The sequence below is a fragment of the Equus quagga genome, chromosome 6, assembly GCF_021613505.1.
Source record: "Equus quagga isolate Etosha38 chromosome 6, UCLA_HA_Equagga_1.0, whole genome shotgun sequence".
Taxonomy (NCBI): domain Eukaryota; kingdom Metazoa; phylum Chordata; class Mammalia; order Perissodactyla; family Equidae; genus Equus; species Equus quagga.
The window spans coordinates 107351012-107367071 of record NC_060272.1 but is presented as its reverse complement, the minus strand read 5'-3'; the positions used below and the strand labels follow the sequence as shown (position 1 = coordinate 107367071).

At 42.0% G+C, this 16060-nt stretch overlaps 1 protein-coding gene across 1 annotated transcript in view; it reads right to left on the bottom strand.

Moving 5' to 3' along the window:
- JAK2 (Janus kinase 2) overlaps positions 1-11239 on the bottom strand; it is a 140172-nt gene extending 128933 nt beyond the window's left edge. Inside the window, exons 1-2 of the mRNA XM_046664544.1 lie at positions 10713-11239; positions 10323-10404 (exon numbers count right to left, since the gene is read on the bottom strand). The gene's annotated coding sequence lies outside the window, so the exon portion shown is untranslated. The remainder of the gene's footprint in view (positions 1-10322; positions 10405-10712) is intronic.
- Between the last annotated feature and the right edge of the window lie 4821 nt (positions 11240-16060).

Here is a 16060-nt window from a genome sequence, read left to right as displayed (position 1 = left end):
TATTCAACAAACAGCACTGGAACAACCAGACAACCTTCTGAAGGAAAAAAGCTGGATCCCATCTTAGACCTGACAAATAAAAATGGCAAGCAATAGGATATATTGGAATATATGAGGAAGCCATTTGGTATAAACCTAATTGGGCCTGACTTTGTTTTTTCCAAAAGGGCCTGACTGTGGCTATTGAGCACGCATTGCATACCTGCTTAGTCATTTCCTATGGCCAGAACAAAGGCCCTTGAGATAAAGGTGCAACTTCCCCCCACATTAGCATTTCCTTAGGGATAAGCATTTTTCCTTCGGCTAGGAACTGATTGCTGCACTCACCTTTGACCACCCAGCTCACCTGTGACCACTCAGCTGGAGACAACAGACTGCCACCCTGCTGTGTTCACTGAGACAGAAGACCTACCTGCTGTGTCCATCAATCGCTGCAATGACAGAGCAGTCTCTCGACTATCGTAAAAGGGACATTTCAATCCTATGTGAAACATCCTTTCTGGGGGTATATAACCAGTCTGTGCACCCCACTTCTTTGGTGCCCTTTCTTCCTTCGGGAAGAAAGGCCCCGGGTTATAATCCTCAGATTTAAGCTCAGAATAAACTCACCAAAATTTTCATTTATAGATTGGTTATGGATTATTTTCATCGACAGACCTTGCACCAATACAAATTCCTGATGAACCAAGAAAACACGAGAGTTTCAAAAACATAATTTCAGGGTTGAGAAGGGATCTAACTAAGTATGATCTAAAAAAAAAAAAAGAAAGCAATAAAAGGGATGACTGACAAAAAGAACAGCATAAAAACCAAAAATGTATGCAGGACCAAAAAAATCACACTATGAACAGAGTCAAAAAAAAAAACTACCTGGGGAAAATATTTACAATTCATTTCACAAACACATAGCTATTTTGCTTAGTATAGAAAAAGCTCCCACAAACCAAAGTAAAAGGCCAACAATCCAATAGAAAATAGGCCAGGATATGAGAGAACAGTTCCCAGAAAAGAAGAATTTAAAAGAAATTAAAATTATAATGAGATTCTATTTTTCATGTCTCAAATTGGAAAAGGTGAAACTACCTGAAAACAGGTGCAGAAAAGTCTAAACTGTCATTTCTATGGAGTTCTTGGCAGTATTTTTTGAAATTAGTAACACATCACTTTTCAATAAGCAATTTCTCTTCTATTTAATCTATAGTTATGGTCACATACATGCAAACTGGTATATATACAATGATATTTACTACTTATTGAATTCTGAAACATTTAAATGTCTCACTTGTTCAAAAAGCAGATAAATTTAAGAGAGAATAAAAACAGACAAATATAGACAACTCTTTCAAAGAGTTTTGTGCCACAGTGTAGTGGGAAACGGGGCAGTAGCTTGAAGAGAATCTGGAGTCAAGTAATGGTATAAATTTGGAATTGACAAACTACAGCTCACAGATCAAATTCAGGCAGTTACTTGTTTTTGCAAATAAAGGTTTACAAAAGTGCCTGTTCTACAAATAAAGCTTTACATGCTCATTCATTTGTGCATTGTCTATGGTAGCTTTTGCACCATTAAGACAGAGTTGAATAGTTGCAATAGAGACAATCTCGCCTGCAAAGCCTAAAATATTTACTATCTAGTCCTTTAAAGAAACATTTTGCCAACTGTTGGTTTAAATCAGTGATTCTCACAGTCTGGTCCCCAAACCAACATCATCAGCATCACCCAGGAACTTGCTAGAAATGCAAATTCTCAGGTCCCACTCATACTGAATCAGAAATTCTGAGGGTGGGGCCCAGCAAGAACTACTGGGCTAGGGAACAGTTCTAGTAAAGCCAGGAACAGATGAGGACCTATCTGAGGTTTCTGTTCACAAGTTTACAGGGCCTTGAGCAGACTTAATAGAACCTAACAGTCCAAAGGAGGCTGTCAGTGAGGGCTTAAAGGAAAGTGAGGAAAATGCTGCTGAAAGCTGAATGAAAGAGACCTTGTTATATAGTAGTGGAAAGTTCGGCAAAACTATGTCCTACGGTAACACAAAAAATAAAATATATACTTAACGAATTAAGGAGATTCTAGGTAGAATGCTGAAGAAGCAGCTGGCTTCTTCTAGCTGCCTTCCTAATTGCAAGAGCAGAGAGATGAACTAAAGAATGAGCTATTTACTTTTGCGTAGAATTTCAAAGAAATGTAAATGGCTCAGGACAGTCTTTTCAGCCAGCAAAGTGTTCTTAAAGTAAGAAAGGGCCTCAGGGCAAAGATCAAATCTAGAGTGGGACTGTAAGAGCCATTGTTAAGACCTGAGAAAGATCTAAATCAGTACCTCATAGACCCTTTCAGACAAAAGATTATCTAAGGATCTTAAGGGTGTTGTTCCACAGCAGCCACACAGGAACCTAAAGTAGGAAAAAGTTCCTCTCAGAAGAAATTCTTGAATATGGCTTTTGTCTGATGGAGTAGATGATGAACTGATACACAAGAAGTCCACGAAGTTTTTAAAGGAGTGATATTAGCTTAGAATGAAAGAGAGTAACTGTATAAAATAAAAGGAGGCCTTTGGACCATGAACTACTATAGGCAGAAAGCAAGCTCAGAAGGTTACTCAGTTGCAAACACAGATCAGTTCTTCTGGGAAAAAAACGAATGATTCAGAAGGTGAAGCCAAACATCAAAAGAAAAAGCCATGGCCCACGAAGAACCACCTCTGGGGAGTAGGACTGAGCCCTAATTAAGGAGCTGCCAACATGCACCCAGCCAGGTTTCAGAACTGCTATAGACTGCCCTGTAATTCCCTTGTCCTTTTTGAACAGGAATGTCCACTGCAGTTAATATGTGCCTTTCTAATCTTGTATGTTAATTATGTGGGAGTGTATTACTTGTCTCTTCACAGGTCTTCAGTTAAAGAGGAACCATTCTCAAGAAACCATACCCAAGGAAACTTATCTGCATCTGGACCTGATTTAGATGATGACATACTGGATTCTGAGTTGATGTCATGATGGGATGTGACTTAGAGGTCTCTGGGAAGGGGGTTAGTATAATTTGCATGTATTTTGTATGTGGGAGCAATATAAAACAATATCTCCCATTCCACATTTTTCCACAATGTGACCTTGCCACTCCCCAATTAATAAGTAAAGTCTAATTCCACCCCCTCCCTGCTGCCATGTTCACTGAAACACTTGCTTTTAAAAACCCTGACTCATCATGTAAGAAAGCCAACTACCCTGAGGCCCCCATATTGTAAGAAGTCCAGGCCACATGTACATGCTCCAGTTAACAGCTCTCAGTCAATAGCCAGCAGCAACAACCAGTCATGTGAGTGAAAACACCTTCAGGTGATTCCAGACCCCCACCTTCAAGTTACCCCCAGCCATCAAGTCTTCCCAACTGAGGTCCTAGACATTGTGGAATAGAAACAAGCCAAGGCTGATGCGCCCTATTTTAATTACTGACCCATACTATCTGTGAGTCTAATAAATGAGTTGTTTTACATCACCAAGTTTTGGGGTAGTTTTGTCACACAGCAATAGCAACCAGAATATATACTGATGGAAATGATCCAGTAGAGGGAAAAATTGAGAACGCAAGAAAAGGAGGGAGCAATACAGTGGCAAAGTCCTTGAAGGCTAAAGGGGATAGGTTCCTCTATACAAGTAGATGGAGAAGCCTTAGATGGGACATTGAGCAGTTCATTCATTGTAAGGGGAAACGGGCAGCATGTAGGTACAGGTACAGAATGGGCGGGGGGGTGGAGGGAGGCAGGCAGCGCACGGAGGTGTCTATTAATGACAGATTAAGTTATTTAGAAAGACAGCGGTAAGCACCAGAAGACACTTAAATGATTTGAAAGCAGTTTCCTGGAGAACAGGAATCAGGACGGGGGAAGGGCAAGGGGTTGCTGTTTTTTGTTATAAACATTGGTAAGCCATTTATGTCTTAAATTTTATACACATTTTACCACATGATTCCACCTTTTTAAAGTAAACAAAGGTTTTAAGAAAAGATTTAGTCTGCTCCTTCATTTTCCAAATGAGGAAAAAATAAGGTTCAAGGATTATGTGACTTGCTCAAAATTACACACCATGCTGACAGCAGTAAGTCCCTGATCTCCTGATTTCTAAAACAGGGCACTTCCTCACATCTCATTGCCTTTTATGTTACAAAAATACTACCTAGCGACATTATATTTCATGGTCAGAATTTATTAAACTAAAATCATTTAGTAAGCAATAACGAATGCCCTACTCCCAAGGACTGATACCAAAGAGCTGACAGAAAGATGTCCTTGGGAAGATCAAAATAACCATTTGAGCAAAACACACAGCCCATAGACTATCTCAACCTAGTTCACCTCTGGTAGCTATACTGTACAGGCTTCAAAAACAGTTAATGCTTCCTTTTGCCCTTTCCAATTCTCCTAACATAAACATTCTTAATCAGGCTACCTTCACTTTTCCAAATTATCTACCAAGAATTTCTCTTTCCTTCTAGAAATTAATACTTTACATTTTATTCAGATCTTACCAGAACAAAAGCACCCAGAGGCCACTTGTCTAATCTGCCAGACCCCTGAATATCTAATGCTAAACACTGAATGTCTAATCCTTCAAATAACACAAGGCTAATGCCTATAAGGAATAACAGTATCTGTGTAGTGTGATATGAGAGGACACAGATGAATGACAAAAGCTTTGTCATAAAATACCTCCTAGTCTTTGTTATGCCTAAAATTCTCATCATTAGTCTTAACATTGGAGAGCTTTGGATAGAAGTCTCCATTGATCACCTAAAAGTCAAATCCAAAGGTCGTTTGTCATATTAGAGAGAACAAAATATTAACAGTAGTTATTTCTGCAAGTAATTTTTTTTTCTCCTGCTTTTCTAGATTTCATGTTAGGAAAAACACTAGTACACATTTTTAAGGCCTTTTTCAGTTCTGATTCTTCTCATTTCTTGGCAGTGATCAATAATGATGAATTTGATAATCACTCTCACCTTCTTAATAATCACTCTCACCTTCTTAACCTACCCACCCACTTGCCTCTCATACTAACTGCTCCTTCTTTGTCTCCTTCGCTAATTCCTCTTCTTTCACTAATTATGTGCAATTCCCAAGGCTCAACCTCAGGTTCACGCTCTTCTCTCTGAGCACCACAATTCCAGCCTGAAATTTCTCTACCAAGTTCTAGTTAAATGTCCCACTGTATATCTATTTAACCTTGCCTATCCCACTGTCACCTCAACCTCAACATATCCAATATACAAGCCCAGCTGCCTGTATCCCCTCAACCAGCTTCCAATACTGTCATACTTATTTCTGTCAGTACTGCCATTAATAAAATTTTAGGGTTTTTTGGTCACTAACTAGGTGAGTAACTTTGGAAACATTTTTGAATCTCTCTGGGTCTCAGACTCCTAATGCACAAAATGTACAGACTGGCCCAAATGTTCTCAGATGTCTTGGAGTTCCAACACTCTTGGTTTCCTCTGTCACTGAGGATCAAAACTTGAAAGCCATTTCTGATTACTCCTCTTCCTCCCCCTACCAAATCCTCCTTTCTCACCGAGTCCATAGCAAAGCCTTATGTGATCTCTCTCCAGTCCTATGTCCACTAAATCCAAATCCTTATTACTTTAGGCCTAGATTATTTTCCTAGCTCTATCACCTCTCTTTCCAATTCATACTATACCTAGCACTGGTGCTACTTTCCTAAAATACTTCTTTCAGCAAGTTTTTTGTCAGTCCAAACCTTTTAAAGCTCCTCTGTTACCTGTGGTGCAAAGTACATTCTTCTCACCCTAGTACTTCAATCTATATCTAATTCCAATCCACATTTTCAACCTGATTTCTTACTACTCTTCCACACAAACCTTCATTTCAGTCAAGTTGTGCCTGTGTACTGTTCTCTGAATGTGTCATGCATATTTTGACTTTGTTTACCTCCTACACAAGTTCTTACCTCTTATGCAAAATCAAATCCTGCCCAGTTTTGATTCTAAAGCCTCTCGGGAGCCTTATCTGCGCACTTCAGCTCTAAATGGTCTCAAATACCTAAAACTTTTACTATTTATCTTATTTCCCCAAGTACATTTTAAGTTCTCAGAGAAAGGAATCTATTTTATATTTTTCTGCATCTCTTTTGGACATAGTAAAATACCTTTTACATTGTAGGTATTAATAAATATTTGTTTGGTGACTGACTAAAGTTCCTTTTTAATACACAGCATTTACTGAATGCTCCCCATGTGCTCAGCACCGTGTGTGTGTGTGTGTGTGTGTGTGTTTGTGTGTGTTTTTAATCTAGGTATTGTTCCACAAAGCATATCCAATCAACTTGAAAAGAAGGCTAACACTGGGAAAATAACTATCAAACAACCAAAGCAGGGTAAATAATTAAACTAGGTGAAGCTATTCAAGACTAAAAGAACTACAGAAATATAAAGAGGAAAAAAGCAATATTTAGTGAGAAACAGTTTCACCAGGAGTATAGTAGTACAGTCATGCATCGCTTAACAATGGGGATGTGTTCTGAGAAATACATACTTAGGCAATTTCATCGTTGTGCAAATATCACAGAGCATACTAAAGGGGAATAAAATTTGCCCTCCCCCCTAAAATTTGTCTCTTTAACGTGAGGATTATTTTAGGCTGATTATTTTTAAGAAACAAAAGACTCAAAAAGTTTTTCTTGTTACTGCCCCCTTAACTGCCTAAAAGAATTCAGATTTAAAAAATCTGTCTCAGGAAGCGAGCTATCACCTTAGCATAACACAAACTAGGTGGTAGGGAGGAACCCAGAAAAGCCTGTTTATTGGGCTCCCCTCCGTGTGGCCAGAGACATTTGTTTTCCAAATGTTTACTCCTTCTCACCTACCTGAGAATTGCCTTCCTTCTCTTTGAAGTCCCTCACTCTCCCTACCCTCAACATCTTCTTATGTCATTAGCTGAGGCTGTTATTTTAGGTGAGCACTTCAGCCATTTTGGTGAATTACTCAAATTTTCCTGGGTTTCTCCCATGTATACATGTTATTAAACTTTTATTTTTCTCTTATTAATCTGTCTCATGTCAATTTAATTCTTAGATCAGTCAGAAGAACCTAGAAGGGTAAAGGAGAATTTCTTCCTCCCCTACAGTATTTACACAAACCTAGATGGTACAGCCTACTACACGCCTAGGCTATATGGTACTAATCTTATAGGACCACAGTTGTATATGCAGTCCCTTGTTGACTGAAACATTGTTGTGCAGTACATGATTATACTAAAGCAGTAATAATCACAGTGACAACAAATAATTACAATAATAACAGCTAACACTTAAGAATGCTTAATGTCCCAGGGTGCTGGTCTGGAGGGCTTTTCAGGTATTAACTCCCTTAACTCTCACTACAACTCTATGGAAAAAGTACTACAATTCTCATTTTTCAGATGAGGAGACTGAGGCCCTGCTCAGTTAGTCCACAATTACTGAGTAGTGCAACAGGGTATAGAATTGGGCTTGGTGGAAGAAGGAAGGAAAGCATGAGTGAAAGTTAAAAGATAGAATAAGCATAGCTGTTATTAGAAAGTATGGGAAGCAGCTTGCAAGACTACAGAAGAGAATGCTTGTTGAGGGTCCTTAGACAAAAGAGTGAATAAATGAGGTAAGGATTGATGATAGCGTATCTTGAAAGCCAGGAAAAGGAAGTTAACTTTAGTAGGTAGAAAATGGGAAGCCACTGAAAATTTGGGGGCAAGAGAATGCCACAATAAGGAGTATTAGAGTAACATTTCTATTGAGGATAAAGAGAAGGAAGGATGCTGGATTGTGAGAGGTTGACATGACTTTCAATATTCTAGGCTGAGGAAATGAGTCCAGGTATTCAGGTGACAAAGTGGGGTAAGCAGAGATACGAGAGACAAAACAAATATGGATAGGACATCTTGAATGGATTAATATAAGAGGTAAATGAAAGAGGTAGTTTAAAGACGATGCCTAATTTAAAGCCTATATGACCAGGAGAGAAGGAAATTACAAAGGGGTATAAAAATGATGATTTTCATTTGGAGCATGTTGAGTTTAAGGAGATGCTCAAAAATACTAGTAAAAGACCAGTACTGAGAAAACCAGGAAGTGACCAGAATGACAAATAAGCAATAAGGATTAGTTTTAAAATGAAAGAACTAGGGAGAAGCTACAAAGATCTTAAATAGGAGAGGAAATATATTAAGCCATGATCAGCCGGTTTGTATCAATAATTTTATCAATAATTTTGGTGGGGAGGATGATCAATTAGTGACCAACATTTAAAAATGCAGTTTTTCCATTAAAAAAATTTTTATCAGAAAAACCAACCAAAAGCTAAGGCAGAGGTTCCCAAACTTTCTCCATTTAGGGAGTCCTTAGTCTTAGTAATTTTTTCATGGCATCCCGAGGCCAAAAGAAATACTTAAGTAGGTGGGCTCAAACCACTTAAATGTTAATGTCCTTACAACTTAGTGCCTGTTGGGCATTGTACAACTTCTCAAACCTTGGAATCAATCGGACATCACTTTCTCATTTCCTATATCATGTTGATTTTCATGCAGTAGTTACTTTTTATCAAAACAACCTCTAAAAATACAGCTTTGCAAAGACATGACATTGTAGAAAGGAATGTGTCAATCTAATGTTGAAACTGTGAACTACCTCAAAATAACAGTTCAATCCTCAGTTCACTGGTGCTCTGGGGCACCTCAGCACACAGTTTGGGAAACTGGGAGCAAAGGGAAGGGTCCTAAAAAGGGGGGGGGAGGGAAACGTAACTGGGGAGGAGCAAAAGAAAGTCCTTATTGGCACAGTTAACCACAAGAGGGCAGCACAATAGTTGGTAGGGCAGCACAAGGGGAGGGGGAGTGTTAAGGAGAGAGAGATAAGTCAAACCTTTCCATAAAAAGGCTACAAGACCCCTTAACCAGTTCAAGGCCTAAAAGTCCTTTTTCCCCTTACACTAAAAAGGAGGAAACACTGGTCACTGGCAGATCACCTTATGCAGAGTCATTCTGCCCCCCTTTGAATCTCCTATGCCTGCCCAGCCATGATAGTAGCCAAGACTAAAGTAGGCAAACAATGTACTGCTTTGCATGTACAATCTTATTCAACCCTCACAAGAATCTTATAAGAAAAGGGAGGCTCAAAGAGATTTTAAATAATACAACTATTAAGTGGTAGGAACACCAGGATTCAAACCCAGATCTGACTCCAAAGCCAATGCTCTTTCCTATTCTGCCTCAAAAGCATCTCATCTTTCAGCAATAGCCAGGTGAAGTAGAGAAAAGATAATCGTGTTGCCTTCCTATACATAAGACACCTGTCTCAAATCACCAGGAAAAACCAGTAAATGAAATAAGCTTTTCCTTAACCGGTCCCTAAAACAAGCTATAACCTCCAAACACAGGACATTCTGTTAGAGGAAAATAAAAAGCATTGTGTGCTTATCTAGTCAGCAAGTACTGCAGCTTTCCTGTACAGGTAAATACACGTACTACTAAGGCAAGTGTTGAACACATCTAGTTTACAGATATGTTACACACTAACAGATATGTGCACACACAAGCAAGCAATTCTCACATTTGAAGTGGTAAAAGGTGAAGTGGGTGGGGAAAGGGAGGCCAAAGGTTGGTTATTCATCTTCACATCTGCTGGGTGTTATATCAGAATATTTGCAGTAGCCCAACAACTCACTTGTACAAACCTATTATGAAACCAAAAGCAATCGTCATCTCTTTTATTCCCACTTCTGGTTTCCTTTTCCACATTTCTCCTCCCCTCTATGACATACTCAGCCGCTTCTACCCTTTCATTCAGAGAAAAGGAGTTTCTCTTGACAGATTAATAACCACCGGAAAGAAAACTGGGTGAATTCAACTGACACAGCAAACTTAGGCAGATAAAACTATCCGGGAAGCATTCATTGTGGGAGCAGAAACTCCAGCAAGAACAGCTAAGGTTAGGCCGCTCAATAGGTATTTCTCATTACTTGAACATGTTCCTCTTTGGAAGATTAAGAATCTCCAGCTGCTTGAGAAGAAAGGGTAACCGACAGCGTTTCCTCTGCAAAGCCATAACAATCAGCAGAGAAGGCAATGATGAATGTTTCTTAAAGGGTCTAAGAGCAACAACAAATTAAACACCTCCAAATACCCTCCCAGACCAACATTAAAAGTTCAGCACTGCCATTTTCAAAAGAGAATGAGCCCTGCCTGTCGACATACGCTTCCAACCTTCCTACGCACACACTCACAGCTAGACACCCTCTCCTCTACTGCAGCGATAAAGGACAGCAGCCAGGAACGCATACCCACCGCCGCGGGAAGGGGAGGAAGGGCCTCTGTTACTGCGGGAGAGAAACAGTTCACATCTTGTTTCCTTGCCTGCTTCTGAAACCTAAAAAAAAGAAGTAGCAGTTAGGGCCGCAGGAATCCAGGGGAAATGGATGCTCTTTTCTAGGCTGTTGAGATGTCTACACTATTTTAAAGAGGGATAAGGAAAGGGGGTGGGGGAATATCAGGGACACATGGATGCAAATATCAACAGCAAGACACTCCGTTGTCGGTTTCCTCTTAAAGAGGAAGATGGTCTTGCTGAGAAGTTTACTACCACTAGCTGGGGGAAAGCGGGGGTCAGGAGGTGGGAGGGAGGAGGAGAAACAACTGCTGCCCCCCACTCAGAGGCCAGGCAGCAACAACACTCACTCGCTGCGCGGATCGGGCGACGAGGACGCGCCCCCAAGCCCGCAGGGGCTGCTCCTACTCAGTGCCTCCGGCCCGCCAAGATCTGCGACGCCCCCCGAGCGGACACGGTTCCGAGCGTCCGCCAGCCTGGGCCCTCCGGGGCCCTCCCGCGCGGGTTCGGCTCCCACTCACATCCCTCGGCGGCGAGGACCAGGCCTCTCTCGCTGTGCGGAGGCAGCAGCTCTCCGCCTCGACGCGCGCCGCAAGACCGGGCCCAGGCGCCGAGCGGCGGCGGCGACGCGAACTCCCGAGCGAGCCGGGCGCCGGCCCAGCCGGTCAGCGCCCAGGGAGGCCGTTAGCGGCAGCCCCTGCTGCCCCCTTCTGTTCCTCTTCCTCTTAGCCCACACCACTCCCACTTCGGGCAGCCGGGAAGCCCGTCACAGTCGTCGTCTCCACCCTCTCCCTAGCCACAGTGTCTTCTCGGCGCCGCAAGCGGCACTGGGTCAGACGCCCTGTTTGTGTCCCTGCCTCCCAGTTGGCCTCCTGTCGGGCGGCCGGCTCACGGCTGACTGAGGCCGCCTCCGAGCAGGGCGGGGGCGGGGCGAGAGCTGGCGCGCGTCCCCCGACTGAGCGTGCGCGCGTGCGCCGCTCCGCCCCGCGGTGGTCCTCCGGGTGCGCGCCGCGGGGCTGACGGGGGCGTGGCACGCAGGACCGTGGCCTCTCGGGAAGCCTGTGGTCGCGCGCGGAGATTTGTCGGGCAGCCCCTGGGCGTGAGTGGGTGGGGAAGATGAGGTGGCGCGAGCTAGCAGGGCCCCCGGTCCTGTCGGGAGCTCGGGGCCCGCTGTGGGTCCGGCCCTACCCAGATGGGGCTATGAGTGGCCGCCGCTCGCCGTGGAGGCGGCTGGGAATGAGTCGGCCCGGCCAGGAAGGCGCCCCCTGCGCGCGGCCCGGCACCGCGCCGAGGCTTTCCCCTGCTGCCTACTGTCGTCTCTTTGCTGCTTTCGCTTCCACGTTCCGGGTGCGGCAAACCTGTCTTTCCCCAGTCCAGGCCCCTAGGCCGAGGAGAAGTTGCGCCAAGAGTTGGAGCAACGCCCTTACACGCGCCGCTCCGTGCCAGTGCAATCCCGAGCGCCTGACTCCAATCCGTCACCTCTGCTGGAAAGGGGCGAGAGGGATGAGGCTCCCAGCTGCCTGCAGATTGGCAACAAGGCCCGGTGAATGAGAAACAACTCCCCAAAGAGCCTCATTCGTTCATTCAGCAAGCGTTTACAGAGCACCTACTAGATGCCAGGCTGTAGGACCCCAAGGATGCTATGTGAACTCAACTCGCCTACTCGTCCTACTGGAGCTTGTATTTTGATAAAGCAGTGAAAATGCCTTGAATGTATAATGTGCCAGTGTATAATTGCCTCTAAGAAAAATAATACAAAGTAAAGGAGTAGAAAGTGAGGAGGCGGTGTGCTATTTTAGTCCGGGTTGCCAGGAAAGACCTCCCAGAGTAACCTACATTTGAGCAGAGATCTGAAGGATGAGAATGAGCCAGTCCTGTGACTATCTGGGAAAAGAGTTTCAAGCAGAGGGACTAGCAAAGGTAAAGACCCTGAGAAGGCAATGTGCTTGGCAAGTTCAAGGACCAGGAAAGAGGTCACTGTGCCTGGAGGACAGTGAAGGAAGGGGGAGTGGTAAGAGGTGAGGCCAAAGGAGTAGCCTGTGACCTGCTTCTGAAGACCTTTTTCACTTATTTTTAGTCCTCTTTCTGTCAATTTGAAAAAACATGCAGTTATAGCCCCTGTTTCTCCATACACGAATGATGCTGCGATTCAGGTCTAGCTTGTATTTAATGGTTTATTTAAATAAACCTCACCAAAGCAACCCCTCCATTTCTTCTTACATAAGACCCATTGCAAAACGTCTTTGAGCAAATGATAGCAGAATAGGAAGTGACTTGAATTAACACTGACTTCTTTAAAGTAAATAACTAGAGCCCTCTTTTCTCATAAGAGGCAGGGATTTACAGGGAAATTGCATTCCTATGGCTGCTATCTTACAGGCAAAATATGCTGGAGAGTCCTTCTTTTAATTTCTAAAAAGAAATTAGAGATAGGAATTGTGACTCAATGGCAAATCTAAAATCTGCTTAGAATATTGAGACTGAAATTACAAGCAGCAACCACCATGAGAGTTCCCTTTTCCTGGAAACGAAAACTGTGACTAGAGTAGAAATCAGAACACAGACCCACACAAAGAAGATAAAGTGCTGAAGGTGGCCTTAACATCAGGCTTAAAATGAAATGCATCTGAACTGTGGAAATAAAAATATTCTCTTTTGTGAGGAAAAAGAAATGCCTGTGTTAGAACTCTGAAACAGTGCAGATACATTCATTGTAGTAAGTGATGTTTCTCTATTTCGCAATGATGTGTTTATTCAGCCAGGCATGGTATCTTACTATCTACTGCCTGTTTGCAGGGAAAGCTATTTGGAAATAGTAAATATTGAGGGGTTTTTGCTAAGGGGGAGGGATTCTTTTTTATATTAGTGGTTTGGATATGGAAGACAGGGTAGACAAGGGAAATATATTACTCATAGGCTTACAGAATTGAGAAATCAATCTACCCACACAGAGAGATGAAGTGACTTGCTTAGTGTCATTCAGAGAATGAAAGCCTCTCTCCTCACTAAGGTTTTTAAGCCAATACAACCCCGGCTTTTTTTCACTATGTAGAGAATTTTTTAGCTCTTTATGTGATATCTAGAAATTTGTTTCCAGGGCAAACATTTGAGAAAGTATCCCCTATTGTTTGATAATGATAAAAGAGAATTCCAAGAAATTTGACCCATTCTTTCACACAATATGGAGAAACAAGAAATGTGGGTTGGATAGTAACATATTTAGATTCAAAACTGATTGTGTGGCCATATCTAAAAGTAAAAATCAGCAGCTAATTGCCAACCATGGGGCAGTGTGTAGTGGCACATGGCAAGATTCTGTCCTTCCACTGTAGTACAACATGGCAGTAGTGGTTCTTGACTGCCACTCCCCAAACCTGTGCCTGCAACAAGACTGTGACAGTACATGTGAGATGAGGCCTTGGCTTCTACCTCTTTTTAAAATTGGTAGGTAGTTTAGCTGCCAAGCCAAGGTTGAAAATCCACAGCTAAGGGTTTGAGAACTTAAACTTGAGAGTCTGGCTGACCCAGGTTTGAATCACAGCTTTCACCAAGGAAGTCATTTAGATTTCCTAAGTTTCCATTTCCTCATCGGTACAATGGGAATAATAATATCTTCCTTGAAGAGTTGGGGGTTTTGTTTGTTTCTTTGTTTTTGGTGAGGAAGACTGGCCCTGAGCTAACATCTGTTGCCAATCTTCCTCTTTCTGCTTGAGGAAGATTGTCACTGAGCTAACATCTGTGCCAATCTTCCTCTATTTTGTATGTGGGACACTGCCAAAACATGGCTTGATGCTTGGTGTGTAAGTCCATCCACGGGATCCGAACCCATGAACCCCGAGCCGCCCAAGCGAAGCACATGAACTTAACCACTATGCCACCAGGCCAGCCCCAAGAGTTGTTTTGAAGATTAAACAAAAAAGTATTTTTAAACCCTTAGCACAGTTATTAAATGCCTACTATGGTTGTGGTAGGGATAATTTACAGATATCACCAAGCTGGGAGGTATAAGAAATGTGTTGGATTTTCTTAGTAATCCTGAAGCATTTGTCACAATTTATTGCATTACACATAACTGTGTGGGTTGGAATGATAAGGGCTGAGTTGTAATACAGATAAATGCAAAGACCTGCATTTGGATTAAAAAAAAATAAACCACTACATCATTAAATGATGAAATGATGAAAACATTCTTAAGAAGAGCACAAATGTAAGAGCAAAGAAAGATATAGGAAAGACCCTGAAGGGGAAACAGGCTCATGTAAAGGGCTTGGGGAGAGATCTGAGAGTTAGTTTGTTTCCTTTCAACATAGGGAAGATGTACTTTTCTGAAGTTAGAAAGGAAGTAGCAATGGAGAGAGGCTGATTTATCCCAGGTCTAGAAATATAAGCCAAAGGCAAAGGCAGGAAGATGACATTACAGACAGACAAGTAAGCAGTGTTCTTTACTTTGAATCATTCAGTTATTTTAGGACTACTGTTTTCAACGTTTGGTTGGATATAGCAAAAAACATTTTCCCAAACCTCCTCTGCATTTCAGCATATCTCTATCTCTACATCAATCCTCTAACTCTTCCTTATAGTCTCAAAGAAAAAGGTGTTCCTGGCAAACGGGTCCCTCCTTCCCTTGAGATAACCAGATAAGTTTAACTTTGGTGCTTGAAAACCAAACCAACTTCCCCCTCTGTAAGCCAGGATTTAATACCCTCCTTCAGGTGAGGATAATTATTTGGAAAAATATGCAAAATGTCAATTATAATTAGGCTCTACTATACAAAAAAATTTTAACTTAAAACAGAGGTTTAACTACCAATTGACTAAAAATATTTATCTTTGTAAAAGGATTCATACCAAGATTCACTCTTAAAAATAGAAATTTCCTTGGCATAATTGTTCATTATAGAGCATTAATTCCTGAGTCCTTATTTAGATTAAAGACTCTTCCCCCTTTCTCTGAGAACTGTCCTCTTCACCCAGTGGCCACACTCTAGCCCCTACATAATAGTCTCTGACCTTGCCTCCACACCCCTTGATTGTACCATGAATTGTCACTGACTCAAGCTGGGCCATTCAGGGTCTACCTTCTGGGGAAGTTGGACCCAGGAATCAAAGTCTGATTGCTCAGACTTTTCTTATTCACCTAAAATGTAGTTACCCATCTAAAGTTTAGGCTGCCATTATGAGGTTGCCATCTTTATTCGTGTATATGGGGTTGCACAGAAAGCTGATTTGCTGTGGGAGAAGAGAATGACACAGACTGAAGAGAAGAGAGAGAACATGCCAGGTATGAGTCCTCATAGCTTTTCACTTTCCTCTTCCTTATAAGGCCCAAAGAAACTTCCTGTATTTGGTATCTTGAAAATACTTCCTTATGACATATTTCTCCTTTTTACTTAAGCTAGATCTAGTAAGTGTCAGAGTACTTGCAATGAAATAACCTGGAGTAAGACAGCTATAATAATATACTGATAAGAAGAAAAGAAAAATAAAAGGAAAAATACTCTCAAATTACAACAGGGAAAATGTCTGTCTTTTAAAAATCCAATTTATTCACAAATTTTGGAAGTCTATCTTCAGTCATAAAGCCAAGGATAAGTAGTAGTCACAATCTAAGACATTACACAGAACCCATAGGTTAGCAGAAAACAAGCTATCTTTGAGTATAGTGGATATTTCCTACAGAGAAATTTTCCTCACCCTC